This window comes from Heterodontus francisci, chromosome 45, assembly GCF_036365525.1.
Source record: "Heterodontus francisci isolate sHetFra1 chromosome 45, sHetFra1.hap1, whole genome shotgun sequence".
NCBI lineage: Eukaryota > Metazoa > Chordata > Chondrichthyes > Heterodontiformes > Heterodontidae > Heterodontus > Heterodontus francisci.
Window position 1 is genome coordinate 14910995 of NC_090415.1, and position 11193 is coordinate 14922187.

The following is an 11193-nucleotide window of genomic DNA, read 5'->3' on the forward strand; positions in this document are numbered from 1 at the left end:
CTGGATGGGAACCATTGGCTGTATGCTCGCCTGCAGGCTGCATGTTGTACAACCCTGGATGTAAACCCTCCATTGAAGTCTTATTAAAAGAACAAACGAAATCGAGGGGAGCTTTAGCAGAAGTGTACAAGATTATGACAGGCTTTAATATGTTAGCTAGGGATTAATGTTCCTATTAACTAATGGTTGAAGGCTTTGGGAAAGAGATGCCTGGGGTATATGAGGAAGAACAGCAGGTGGTAATGATATGGAACTCGCTGCCCAGTGCGGCGAAAGTGAAGGCATTCAATGACTTCAAAAGGAAATTAGATGGCCACTTGAAGGGAAATAGACTTGCAGGGTTGTGGGGATCGAGCCTTCATTCTGGCGACCCTTGATCTCAGAAGATCACCTTGTCTCTACTTTCTCACATAACTGTTTATCTGGCTCTCTTCACCACTGCCCACTTCAGGTTATTGAGTCTTTGCCTTCGATATGTACATTGCAAGTCTCTCTCTGTTCAGTGCACTGATTTGATATTACCACACCTGAAAGTTCTCCACCGTATCCAAGTCGATACTATCTGGTTGCTACTGAACTTTCATTTGGTGCTTCGAACTGAATAACGGCTGCAAAAGATCATAGTGCTGCTCATTATCTGTCAGTGCATTTTGCAAGGACTCAATTAAAAAAAAAAGAATTCTTGTTTTCAAATCCCGGCGTGGTCTCTTCCCTCCTTATCTTTGTAATATTCAATATTAATTCTTCCACTATTGGTGACCATGCCTTCAGCTGTCGAGGCCTTGACTGCTGGAAGTCCACCCCCAAAACCTCTTCACGTCTCTACATCGCTTCCCTCGTTTGAAATGCGTCTTTCAACATAGGGGCTCGAATTTGGTCTGTGGCGATGGTGCTAAATGGTCAATATCCAATCGGTCGCCCATTCCAAGCCACGCCAAATCTTCAAATCCATTATGGGACTGAATATCAGGCACTGCACATAATGGTGGTCAATCAGATAGTGCACATTTTGCACCAGCTGCGCGATACAATCTTCCCGGCCCCCAATTTTCTTCAGCGCAGATGCCTCTACAGAAGTTCAAATGACTGATTGAGTCACATATAGACATGTCCGGTTCAACGCCATGTCCTCATTTAGCTAGAATGTGGAAAAATGCGTGAATACAGTTTACTACAAATCTACGAAAGATATTATTTGACCAGAACCATTAACACGCAGTTGTGCGCACACTGGGTAAGAGTTCTTTTGGGCCTCCTTATCTCGAGAGACAATGGATACGCGCCTGGAGGTGGTCAGTGGTTTGTGAAGCAGCGCCTGGAGTGGCTATAAAGGCCAATTCTGGAGTGACAGGCTCTTCCACAGGTGCTGCAGAGAAATTTGTTTGTTGGGGCTGTTGCACAGTTGGCTCTCCCCTTGCGCCTCTGTCTTTTTTCCTGCCAACTACTAAGTCTCTTCGACTCGCCACAATTTAGCCCTGTCTTTATGGCTGCCCGCCAGCTCTGGCGAATGCTGGCAACTGACTCCCACGACTTGTGATCAATGTCACACGATTTCATGTCGCGTTTGCAGACGTCTTTATAACGGAGACATGGACGGCCGGTGGGTCTGATACCAGTGGCGAGCTCGCTGTACAATGTGTCTTTGGGGATCCTGCCATCTTCCATGCGGCTCACATGGCCAAGCCATCTCAAGCGCCGCTGACTCAGTAGTGTGTATAAGCTGGGGGTGTTGGCCGCTTCAAGGACTTCTGTGTTGGAGATATAGTCCTGCCACCTGATGCCAAGTATTCTCCGAAGGCAGCGAAGATGGAATGAATTGAGACGTCGCTCTTGGCTGGCATACGTTGTCCAGGCCTCGCTGCCGTAGAGCAAGGTACTGAGGACACAGGCCTGATACACTCGGACTTTTGTGTTCCGTGTCAGTGCGCACACTGGGTAAGAGTGGAATCATATGAAAGGATTCTTCTGGCTTCCACCCACACACTGTCTGCCAGCGTGGTCTCTTACTCCAAACGCTGGAGTTTTTTCGGGAAGTTGAAGGAAAGCGGCTGAAGTGCCTTCTTACACTGAGGAAAGATGTTTCAGTAACTGCTGGAACTCGCCACGACCAGCAAGTTTCCTAATCCTAACCCGTTATAAACCAGACTGCACTAGCAAGTGCAGTTTAACCTGACCTCTGCCCTGACTTACACCAGCAAGTTCAAATCGATGTATCCCGGATTGCTTTGCACAGCAACATGGATGGGCAACATAACCTCTGCCCACGCATCCTTGAATTCCGCTTTAAGAACCTGTGACAAAAACAGTTTCCCCTACGTTTATGTTTAACAGGGCAATTGGAACTCTTGTTGGGCGAGCAAGTACCCCCCAATTCAAGTAATCTCAGTGACAGAATCTGTTTTCATAACATACCTCGAATATATATTTGAACAGGGTCACTGTGTTTTGAATGGCTCCATTCTCCAGTCTCTGCGATTAAACATTGACATGTGTAATTCCCTTCATGACCATGACCTGCTATGAAATCGTAAGAGGTCTCACACTTTCCATCTTTAAGATCAGTGTAGTTGATCCTATCCTGATTTCTGCGAAAGTGGATCCTCATTATGGGACACTGACAGCGACAAGTCAAGGTTATTTTCTCTCCCGTTCTGAAAGCTCTGAAGGGTGCATTCAGAGTTAAGGTTGGCTTCGATAAAGCATCTGAGAAATGGACAAACAGAACAGTTTATCAACATTTTTTTTCAATGAATCTACATTTATATTGTTGTGAAAAACCTAGTGCAATGTGTCCTTTTACAGAAATCTCATCTGTGTTGCAATGACGATAGTACCAAAAAATAACGTGCCTTTGCATTTAAAGAGCTTTATCATTGGAATTAATGAATAATTTCCAATGACTGTTGAGGCCGTAATAACATGAAAGTTTCAACGAACAAAGAAAACTGCAACAGCAGCCATTTTAAACACAGTTATTTATTACACCATAGGAAAGGCTGAAGGGGAAATTACATGATTTCTGATAGCAACATGCAGGGTTTTAAATGCAGTTTAAAATAGGGGAAACGTCATGATTGCCGCTTCGTAATAGGGACTTTATTGGGAATATTAAAACTTTAAGAAACTGTTGTAAATTTCCCACCATAATTTAGCAGAAATTTTGCAGACAGAATTCGAAAGTTTGCTATGCAGGTGACTACATCCACATTACCAATCCTGGAACGATAAAAATTGGAGCTGAATAAGTGTCCAGAATTGGAAGATTACACAGATGCCGAATTGTTGTCGGACTGGCAGAGACTGGAGTGTCGAGGTCATGCAGGGATTTGAACAGAAGGATAAGAATTTTAAGGCTAGAGGAGTCTATATATATATAATATTGTATACATGCACCAATTTTCCTCACTATACTTATAGAATTATGAGGGCTGCTTGGATGGAGATGGTGTTATTTATTTGGGTAAAAACTTGAAAGTCCATCAGACCATGTAGAAAACGGAAGAGTTCCTAAGTGTATATAGACTGTTTTGCATACATTATCAATATTAGGCGTATTTAGTTTGGTGAACTTTTTTTCACTACATTAGCACAAGGGAAGATGGTTGTGGTTGCTGGAGGTCAATCATCTCAGTCCCAGGACATCACTGCAGGAGCTCCTTGGGGTAATGTCCTAGGCCGAACCATCTTCAGCTGCTTCATCGATGACCTTTCCTCTGTCATCAGGTCAGAAGCACAGTTCCTCGCTGATGATTGCACAATGTTTAGCACCATTCGCAATTCCTCAGATACTGAAGCAGCCCGTGTCCAGATGCAACAAAACCTGGACAACATCGAGGCTCAGACGGATAAGTGGCTAGTAACATTCGCACCACATAAGTGCATGGCAATGGCAATCTCAAACGAGAGATGATCTAACCATTTGGCCTTGATGTTCAATGACATTTCCATCGCTGAATCCCCCACTATCAACTTCCTGGGAGTTACCATTGACCTAAACATGAACTTCACCAGCCACACAAATACTGTGGCTAAAGGAGCAAGTCAGAGGCCCGGAATTATGTCGCGAATAACTCACCTCCTGACGCCCCAATGCCTATCCACCATCTACAAGGCACAAGTCAGGAGTTTGATGGAATAATCTCCACTTGCCTGGATGAGTGCAGCTCCAACAACACTCAAGTTGCCACACACCCTCCAGGACAAAGCCACCCACTTCATTGTCACCCCATCCACCTCATTCAACATTTACTCCCTCCACTACAGAAATACAGTGGCAGCAACGTGTACCAGCAGCAAGATGCACTGCAGCAACTCGCCACGACTCCTTCGACCGCATCTTCCAAACCCATGACCTCTTCCAACTAGACAGACAAGGACATCAGATGCATGGGAGCACCACCACCTTCAAGTTCTCCTCCAAGCTACACACTACCCTGACTTGGAACTATTTCGCCGTTCCTCCACTGTCACTGGGTCAAATTCCTAGAACTCCCTTCCTAACAGCACTGTGGGTGTACCTACACCCCGAAGACTGCAGCGATTCAAGAAGGCAGCTCACCACCACCTTTTCAAGGGGAATTAGGAAAGGGCAATAAATGCTGGCCTAACCAGTGATGCCCACATCCTCCAAACGACTAAATAATAAAAATAAATTAAACAGCAATTTTCATTTTCTTTGCTTTGACATATTTTGCGCTAAAACTGTGAGGAGTGAACTTATGCAGCCCATGCAACAAGGAAAAGGTAAGACAGTTGATCAAAACTAATCCCAAGTGAATTTCTCCAAGCACGTTCGTAAATGTCGTTTGTATTGCATTTGAAGTCCATTACCAATTATACATTGATATGATCGAAGGAATAATTCTTTCAGATAAATTGCTATAAAATATTTGATATTTGTTGACCCATGCATTGCATGGTAATCCCTGTATCTTAAGTGAATGACGACTCCATCAGACCTTCGCTAAACTGACTGATATCAAGAACTACGATTAAATCTAGAGCCATTATTAAGTGTATTTATGGCAAAGGCCGCATTCGGCTAAGCGTCAGATGTATTAAGCGAATGGTTCCCTTTTATGATTTTTGTATAAGGAGAATACCCCTTTGTGGGGGGCATGCTATGCTTACAGGTAGCATGAACTGTTTCTCCATTTGAAACTGCATTGTACTCGAGGTCCATGGAGATTCCCAGCACTTGAAGTTTACTTGCAACATAATTACTTCAAAAACAAATGTCCCACAAAATGTTTCCAGCGTCTTAAATTATACTCTATGCAATATATATATATTGCAAATTGTGCCATTCAGTTAAAACTAAAAGTATATGACATACGTTTCACATAAATGTTGCTATTAGGTAATATTTACAATATAAGATAGGATGGAAAAAAGCGTGAAACCGACTGTGCCTATTCTTTATTTTATTGCAGGGCATTTAGTGCATCCCATTTTGTCTTCGTTCAATAATGAACACAAAGTGGTCACTTACATAGATTCTCAATTCTGTATGGACAGTCCTAACCATCCGCTGTCTATTTATTTAAAGAAAAACTGCATTTATATAGCGCCTTTCATGACCACCAGACGTGCAAACCGTTTTGCAGCTTCTGAAATGTAGCAAACGTCGCAGTCAACCTGCGCAATCAGACATCCATAAACTGCCATGTGATAATGACCAGATAATCCATGTGTTTCTAATATTGATTGCGGGCTAAGTATTGGCCAGGACCCAGAGTTAGCTGCAATGCTTTTGTTCGAACTATTGCCAGGGGGTCTTTCACATTGAACCGAGCAGGCAAATGGAACCTCGGATTAACTTTTCATCCAAAGGATAGCATCTACGACAGTGCAGCACTCTCTCAGTACTGAAGTGGAGTGTCAGCCTTTCTTGTGCTCAATCTTGGAGCGGGAACTGAACGTGGAACCTTTGTGATTAAGAGGCGTGAATTGAATTTCACATTCTTGCACCAATCTTTTTCCATTCGGCTCCCATTAGCTCTTCACGCCATCGATCCAGTCGACCATCTATGACCATCTGTAGGATCAGTTTTAGGATTATTCTGCTCTAAACCCGTTTAGTGCTTAGTTCCTCCGGCGCATGGAACTCGGATAGAAAATGTTAATACAATAGATCAACAATTCAGCCACAGTTGACTTTTGCAGATAAATTCTTACATGAGGGTTGGAATTAAAATTAGTTCATCGCCTGCGTTCATTCTAAAGTGACTGATATTGAGACATGAGCACATTAAAACACGTGTTGATATGTGTTGCTCCCTACCTCTCACAGTAATCTTCGCCTCTGTACTGAATGGCGAATGCACCAACTTTCTGAGAATCTCCGTTTGATATCGGCAGCTGTAATTGCCTGCCGACTGTTTGTTTTGAATGTCGATGGTAAAGGTCACAGTTCGAGCAGCATCAGAAGCATTATGGGACAGCAGAGGTGACCTTTTGTTACTTTTGTATAAGTGAAATGTCCCCCCTGCGGAGCGAATGTCGCCTTTGCAGCTTATATGGAGTTTTTCTCCGATTGAAACGGCACCAGAAGCTGGCTTCGTGACAATATTCGGCATTGCGACTTCCTCTGGAAAAATATTGGAATGCATAACAGGAAAAAAACAAACATATGAAATTGTATAGCACAATTCGACGGAATGGCACATTGAGACATTCAACATGTAATCCTATTTCCACATAAACATCGAATCAAAACAATAAACCGCATACTGAGAAGGGTAAATACGAATGTGCAGGCTATTTCGTCCAGTCACCTTTCGCTGCCTTTCAAGAATGAACCTTGGACAGTCTATAAGTGCACATGTCTATACTGCCTGCTCAATCTTGACCATCCTTGAGCTCAAAAGTTTACCATTCCCCTCCGATTCTCACGTCACTCTTTATCTGGGTCTCTTCACCTCTAACGCTTCAGTTTCTGAAGTCTTTGCCCCTGATTTGCACATTGCAACTGTCTCTCTGTTCAACCATAAATGCTGCATTACCATACCTGAAAGCTCTGGAATTCTGCCCCTAAACCACTCCACCTCTCCACATCTCCTTCTTGCTTTGAGATGCATCTTCAAATCTACCGACTAGAATTTGATCTCGGAAAGTGTTACAGACTGGGCCTGAAGTGATCGGGTGCACGTTTCATGCCATGCCACATATTTAATTCCATTCACTGCAATTACGGGCATTTTGCATACTGTTGGCCAATGGAATGCTACCCTTTATTACGAGAGGAATTGGAAATAAACGTAAGGATGCTATGCTTCCGTTATACAGGACATTGGTGAGAACACATCTCGAATACTGCGTGCAGTTTTGGTCTCCTTATTTAAGGAAGGACGTAAATGCGTTGGAGTTGGTTCAGAGGAGGTTTACTAAATTGACACCTGAAATGCGAGGATTTTCTAATGAGGACAGGTTGGTCAGACGGACTTGTTTTCGCTGGAGTTTTGAAGAGTGAGGGGAGAGCTGAGTGAAATATATGCGATCCTGAAAGGCTGTAACAAGGTGGATTTGGAAAAGGATGTTTCCTTTTGTTGGTGAGTCCAGAACTAGGGGACACTTTTAAATTATGGGTTGCCCTTTTACGACAGTGATGAGGAGTTTTTATTTTCTGAGAGGGTTGTGTGACTTTGAAACTCTCTGCCTCAGAAGGTGGTGGAGGCAGGGATCATTGTATTTTTTTTAACGTGGAGGTAGACACAAGGGAATCAAGGTTATCAGGGGTAGATAGGAGTGTGGAGTTCGAGACAGAAACAGATCAGCTATGATCTTGTTAAATGGTGGTGCAGGCTCGAGAGGCTGAATGTTGTAATGTCGGTCAATGCGATACTGCACGTTTTACACCTCCGCCCCAGCTGATTTGACTAGCCTCCAGTTTCTCTGTAGAAAACCAAGTGACTGATTGAATCACATATCAAACTTTCCAGTTCAATATCATATCCTCACTTAGCTGCAGTATTTAACAATGCATGAATACATTTAAGTGCAAATACACCAATGGCCCGTTGCTATTCCTCCACCAGAAGCACCAAAAAGGAGATGACAAGATTGATTATATTGAAGGGTTGCTCTGCCTTCGACTCACTCTCCGACTGCCAGGAGGGTCGCTTATTTAAAAAAAAAAGACATTTTCTGCAGGTTGAAGGAAAGCGGCGGAAATGCCTTCTCAGAATGAGCAAATATGCGCCGACAACTGCTAGAGCTGTCCACCATTAGCAGGCTCCTAACCCAAAACCGTTCCATATGAAATTGGAGTTTAAAAAGACCTATAGACTGCTTAACACCGTCAGTTTCAAATCGATGTACCCCGGATTGCTTTGCATAACGAGACGAACACGCAAATATAACTGACGTCCGAGGGTCCATGAATTACGCCTTAAGCACCAGTGACGAGAACAGTTTCCCCTGTAATTAACATGACAATTAGAACCCTTAATCAAATATGTACCTCGAATATGTATCTGAACAACGTCGCTTTCATTTGAATATCTCCATTCATTATTCTTCAAGACTATACATTGGCATGTGTAATTCCCGTCATGGGCATGGCCTGCTATGAATGCTAATGAGATCTCACACTTCCCGTGGTTGATATAACTTTGGTTGACCCTATCCTGACTTCTGTAAACGTGGATCCTCGTGATGGGACACTGGCAACGACAAGTCAAGTTTATTTTTTCCCCCGAAGGAAACCATTGAAGGGTGGATTCAGAGATAAGGTTGGTTTCGGTAAAACATCTGAGGAATGGACAAATAGAACAGCTTATCGACGAAATTCTTTTCGTAAATTTACTTTTCGCTTATTATAATAAACAAAGTTCCATGTGGCCTTTACCAAAACAAGAAACGCATCCATGCTGCAATGACGATAGTGTCAGAAGACAGAACGCCCTCTGCTTTTAAATAGCTTTGAACTATCAAACAATTTTTGATTATGGTTAAGGTCGTAATAATGATACAAATGTTTCAATGAACCTAAGAAGAACAATTGTAACCAATTTAAACACAGTTATTTATTACACCACAAGAAAGGCTAAAGCGAAACTGCATGCTTTTGGACAGCAAAGCGCATGGTTGTTTAATACAATTTAACACACGATATTTGCTGGATAGTGAGGACAATCTCTTTCGGAATATTGGAACTTGAAGAAAATACTGCAAAATTTCCCATAACAATTTATGTAAAGGGTCAGTGCGCCCTGCAGTTTTACAGCTTTCCCCAGTACTAAGTCGTTGGGTATCATGCCAATAGTACCCTCAGGTTCAGGTTAGTGAATTGGTTAGTAACATTTACTTCTGAAGACTCACAGTTTGTTCCCTGTCCGACTAGCAAATGGAGATGAACTGCAGAAAAAACAAAATACGAAGAAAGTAAAAAAAAATGCACATCGATATTTTAATGATCTCCAACCAAATGTACCAATTCTCAGAGAATCGATATAGCCACTTCCTAAATTATCATTGTATTAGGAACATTAGGAAGAGGCGAAGGTCATTAAACTTCTTTCATCTGCCCCACTGTTCAATTTTATAATAGCTCACCTGTATCTCAGCTTCATTTTCCTGACTTCACTCCATAGCCCTCAATACCCAAAGTAACAGCTATTGATCTCAGCTTTGAAGGCTCAAGTTGACGGTTTACACCCAAGTGTTTATTTTGGGTGAGAATGCGACAGATGCCCACTGTGTTAGGAAGTACTTTCTGAGTTCTCTCCTGAATCGCTGAGTGCTCAATTGCAAGTTGTGTGTTCTCGATTCTTCTAAAACTTAGTTTGCTTTTAGGTTCCCCATTATCGTAGAACCAGTTTTTTTCATTATCCGTGTCTCGATCAGATCAACCTGTAATCTTCTATACTCAAAGACTGCAAGGCATATTTACACAGTTTGTTCTCATGCTTTACATAAAGTTTGCATTTCTCGGAGCAAAGGAATATAGGAACAGCCCCTAGCCTGTTACGCCATTCAATAAGATAATTTCTGATTTGCATTCGAACTCCATCTGCAAGCCTTGGCTCCATAATCTCTGAATAAGAAATTTAATCATCTTGGCGCGTAAAGCACTATGCACCTCAAGGTATAAAAAACATTGAGATAGCATCTTTTGCATTCCACCGCCCATTCGGTGAAACACGAGTTCCCTAATTCGGACCTGTAGGGTCTGGAGGTGATTTCAAGTGCTTGGATCCTTGTTTTGGATTCTGCAACAGTGAACAACTTTTTCTTTCTCTATATTTTCAATTATTGTCAAAATCTTAAAAATCCCGATCAAAATAATCTTTTAGCCTTCTCTATTCCAGGCAATGCAAGCTTTCGTCATTAGTTGGGGCCCTGGTAACATGTCCGGGACGAGGCGCAGCACTCCTGCCAAGGGCAATATTTTCTCATGGCATCAATGAACTATGACGCACACATCTTGAATCGTAATTACATGACGAACAAAATCATCTCACTCCGGTCACGTTGAAAATGATTTGTTTTTGAAAGAATCTCACTCTGTCATGTAGTGGAACTAAATTGTTTTTCGTAACCCCTAGATTATGGCGAAAACAGATAGCTGCATTCATTATATAATAATAACATAATAATAATATAGCTGCATTCATTGCTATATACACATGGAAGGTGCAGTGGACAGGCATTGGTATTTCATGTCTGTGCTCGTCTGAATGTTCCACACGAGACCCATCGAACTGTAATCGCATAACGTTATATTTCTTGCTACCGGGAAAATATTCCCGGGTCTAGGTGTGTTGATGAGGATTATGAAACTTGGAAATCGATCGCCTTGATTTGAATTACATTTTGCTGATAAAAGAATAATAGTTAAAGCATGGAACATAAAATATGGAAGGAAAGGAGACAATAATGCACGTTCAGAAATATTTGAATATTGTCCAGTCGTTCACATTTCTCACACTCCCCACTTTCAGACGAGGTTCCAATGCGATTGATCAATGGGACAAGCTCTTGTTCTAGAACAGTGCTAGTGTTTTAATGATGATACTGGGAGAGTTTTGCAGAGCTATACATAGATCTTTGTGCACCAAAGCAGGGCATTGGATCTTCAGATCTATGTCACTGTCAAAGCTCCACACGTGCCCCCTCGTGCACTACTTCATCGACCTGTAATGATTTAGCCTTCTATTCCTTTCGTCAACTCAACAACTGCATTTGCGAGCA

At 42.3% G+C, this 11193-nt stretch overlaps 1 protein-coding gene and 1 long non-coding RNA gene across 2 annotated transcripts in view; both read right to left on the bottom strand.

Annotated features, from left to right (window-relative positions):
* The window catches only part of LOC137356126 (immunoglobulin superfamily member 1-like), a 78901-nt gene extending 72356 nt beyond the window's left edge, over positions 1-6545 (bottom strand). Inside the window, exons 1-2 of the mRNA XM_068021924.1 lie at positions 6284-6545; positions 2413-2703 (exon numbers count right to left, since the gene is read on the bottom strand). The gene's annotated coding sequence lies outside the window, so the exon portion shown is untranslated. The remainder of the gene's footprint in view (positions 1-2412; positions 2704-6283) is intronic.
* Positions 6546-8713: 2168 nt separating this feature from the next.
* LOC137356348 (uncharacterized) lies at positions 8714-10146 on the bottom strand. The gene is made up of 3 exons (XR_010971034.1): positions 9556-10146; positions 9322-9357; positions 8714-8751 (listed from the first exon to the last, which is right to left on the bottom strand). It is a non-coding gene; the product is annotated as an uncharacterized lncRNA (long non-coding RNA).
* Between the last annotated feature and the right edge of the window lie 1047 nt (positions 10147-11193).